Genomic DNA, 3842 nt, shown 5'->3' on the forward strand with positions numbered 1-3842 from the left:
TGCTTTCTGGCTTGCTCCAATTCTTCTTACTCAGCCAGATTATACAGGACACCTCGGGCCACCTGGCCAAAGTGGGACTGCCCACAGTGAGCTTGGCCCTCCTCCATCCACCATCAATCTGATGGCCCCTCAGACTCATAAATCATAAGTCAATCTGATGCCCCTACAGACCAATCTAATGGAAGCAATTCCTCAGTTGAGGTTTTCTCCTTTTATTTTTTCCCCAAGTAATTACAGTTAGTATCAAGTTGACAAAAACTAACGAGTACAAGGTTGCAAACTTACCCGACCCACTGTCAAACTCTTTCACTGCTGTGTGACTACAAATGACCATGACTGACAGCTTGATTTTATATATGACTCCAATGCAATCATGTATTACTTCATGAATGTGTTTACATTTCTTCTCTGAATGCTTTTAATCTCTGCAGGGATAAAGTATACTGAGGACTTCAACCTTTTTTATTTTACTTTATTTTATTTTTATGTATATGGGTGTTTTGCCTGAGTATTGTCCTTCATACAGCAAAGGCATATGGACTCTATCTATTATATGCCTGCACTAAAGATCTAACAGTTAAAACATGAAAATTACCCCAAACTTCACTTCTCAAGGAATAAATTATTACTCTCACTGATATGAAGATGAAAGCAAGAATAAGGGAAAGGGGTGATGCTTACTGGTGATGCTCAAAGTTGGGAAGCTATCAGGCAGGTGAGCATTCTAGAACAAGAACGAAACAAACATACTGATGTCCAGGTTCAGTAGAAGTGAAGAAAAGCCAGGTGCCAAAATGAGTCCAAACAGGCAGTGAGTGGAGTGGAAATTTCAGTAGTGAAAGACTGAGAAAGTGATCAGAAATGCTTGGCAGGTGACTAGGATATATAAGGATATTTGACAATCAATACAAAAGTGGTAAGTGAACAACTGGGATGAACTGTATTTCTATAGAACTTACTTTTTCAGTTGTAAAACCTAAGCACCTTGTGGCCCGTACGGGGATCGAACCCGCGACCTTGGCGTTATTAGCACCACGCTCTAACCAACTGAGCTAACCGGCCAGGGCACAAGCAGTGGATTTCCTTACTTCCTATAAAAGCTCTAAAACAGTTCTCCCTCCGTCTCTGGCTTTCTGGTTCTCTGGCTCTCTGACTCTCTCGTTCTCTCGCTCTCTCGCTCTCTCGCTCTCTCGCTCTCTCCCTCTCTCGCTCTCTCGCTCTCTCCCTCTCTCCCTCTCTCCCTCTCTCCCTCTCTCCCTCTCTCCCTCTCCCTTCCCCCTCCCCCCTTCTTTGACCTTTAGTTCTTGAAGTAAGTAATCGTACTGATTTATCTTGTTTAGGATTCAGCTTTAAGAAGCTCCAAAGAAACATTTGGGTTTTTGCTTTGTTTTTCCTTAAACCAGGTGAACCGCGCCCCAGGAACCGGCTTTCTTCGCTCCACTTGGGACGCCCAATGATGCCGCTCCCACTTGAAACTACACAGCCGCAGGTGCGGCTCCGACGCAACGATGGATGAGTCGAGATTCTTTCTTCTGGCTTCAGCAAAAAAGTCTTTGCCAACGGAAGGTCGCTTCTTCAATCCAGCTACGATGTGCAGCCACTTTAAGAAAAAGTTCTTCTTTGGTTGTAATTGGTATTTCTGATCTTTTTCATTTCTAAGTTAATTTCCAGAATTGCTGAGCCTTACAAACGTGTCAGATCGTATTCAAATAACATATAACCACATCTTCTTTCAGTTCTGGCTCCGTGGCTTAGCTGGTTAAAGCGCCTGTCTAGTAAACAGGAGATCCTGGGTTCAAATCCCAGCGGGGCCTTTTTGCTTTGTTCTTATTAATCCCACCTGATAGTCACACTAATTGAACTGGAGTGTTTTCCTTCACATCTTATGAGTTGGAACGCATCCTACGTGTTACACTTTGCTGAGAAACTGAACTGCCTTGCATTTGGAATATGTAAATGGGAAATCAGGTAATTTGAGAAAAACTTTCCAATAATTCCGGAGACACTACAGAACTTGGGTTTTGGGATCATGAGATTAGAGATGCATAGTCTAGACTAGCTGAGGTGTGCTCCTTTGTTCTACACACTGAGAAGAAGTGATAATAATTTATGAACTTTAAACATATTAGTAATGATGGTGCGCATTTGCAATACTTGAGTTTGGGATGAGGCAGTGACTAGACGACTCTGATGTATAGTGAGGTACTATTTTTTAAAAGGTAACGTAACATACATATATAACAACTGACAAACTGACTACAGGCAATTGAAAAAAAATTACCTTAAGACTTGATGCCTTTGAGTATTTTCCAGTAAATTTCGCATAGAATAACTGCAAAAAAAATATCAAACTCCAAAAAATTAGACATTCAGAAATTCTTGTGTTATTTTCTATTTCTTTCCCCACTTTTGAGGTTCTAAGATGTATTTTCTGATTATGCTAGACTCTATAAAAGTCCAATCTCCCTTCTTTAATAAGGCTTACCAGATTCTAGAGAGAATTGGATTTTATGAAGCTCCCCCCTCCTCTGAGCATTCAAGATTATGCAGTGTGTACCAGAAGACTGACGGTGTCAAAGACAACTTAGGTTGAGGGCACACTTCACTGACAGAGGGCTTACCTGGCCCTGCATTAGACTGCCATTACTACAAAATTAAAGTAAGTAAGATAATAACAATTACCCTTACAATGAAAATGAATATTACAGAATCTGTAGCTCTGAAAGCATGAACATGTAAAAGAAGAATATGAGAAATACATATAACTTTTTATCACAGTGCAGACACTCACAGATGTATCTGTGCCAAAGAATCCACAGATGGCTCACTGCCTATTTTTCTTTTTTCTCTTCTCTTCTCTTCTCTTCTCTTCTCTTCTCTTCTCTTCTCTTCTCTTCTCTTCTCTTCTCTTTCTTCTCTTCCCTTCTCTTCTCTTTGTGAGGCATTGTCTTACACTATAACTGAGGCTAGCTTCTGTAGCCCAGGCTGACCTCAAATTTTGTTTGATCAAGCATTTGTCTGTGGGCAAGGATCAATTCCAGACCTATTGTATTGTCTACTTTTCCAGATCCTCCTTCCTGAAGGACCAAGTGCCATTTACAAATAGAAAGGTCTGTCTTTGAGGGATTCATTTGCCTATTGTTTTGAGAAGTGTTTTTTTTTTTCTTATAAACCCAGGCTGGTTTAAGATTTATTAAGTAGCTGAGACTGCCCTGAACTCCTGATACTCGGAGGCATCTGTCTCCCAAGTACAGGACACTGTAGGCCCAGAGCTGCCTTGCACCAGCTGTGTGTTTCTTTCTTTCTTCTGTCCAGGATTAATTGTAAGTATTGGACAGTCACTTAACTGGTGAATTTTGATGTCCACACAAAAGTTTAGAAAGAAGCACAATGGTGGAGACTGTTGGGGAGAAGCTGCAGCCTAGCTATTCCTACCTGGGGTCCAACCAGAAACTATAGGAATGGGATGAAGAAGAAAACAACCACACTACAGAAAATGGCTTCCAAACACTGGTATGCTCCAGACTAGCCACAATCCACTGTCCTTGTGGCCTGCAGTAGTGTTTCCTTTAATGTCTAACACAGAAGCTGAAGTCTACAGTTCCACATAAGCCCAAAATCTTAGGGGTATCCATCAAACACAGACAATTAAATTTTAAGTTGACTGGGCCCACACCTTAGTCATGATCACACAGAAACATCTCAAGTGTCTTGATACTTTTTGATTATGACATTCCACTGTGGGGCATTTGGAGTCAGTGGTTTCTGAGACACTAGAGATGGAGTTCTGACCAAGTCCCAGACAAGTTCGTGTCACAGGCTACTCACTGTGTTAGTTTGAA

General features: G+C 41.3%; 2 non-coding genes across 2 annotated transcripts; one reads left to right on the forward strand and one right to left on the reverse strand.

Annotated features, from left to right (window-relative positions):
- Positions 1-988: 988 nt before the first annotated feature.
- On the reverse strand, positions 989-1062 carry Trnai-aau. The gene has a single exon. It is a non-coding gene; the product is annotated as a tRNA-Ile (tRNA).
- A 678-nt stretch (positions 1063-1740) lies between these two features.
- On the forward strand, positions 1741-1814 carry Trnat-agu. Its single transcript has one exon. It is a non-coding gene; the product is annotated as a tRNA-Thr (tRNA).
- The last annotated feature ends 2028 nt before the right edge of the window (positions 1815-3842 follow it).

This window comes from Mastomys coucha, unplaced genomic scaffold (assembly GCF_008632895.1).
Source record: "Mastomys coucha isolate ucsf_1 unplaced genomic scaffold, UCSF_Mcou_1 pScaffold7, whole genome shotgun sequence".
NCBI lineage: Eukaryota > Metazoa > Chordata > Mammalia > Rodentia > Muridae > Mastomys > Mastomys coucha.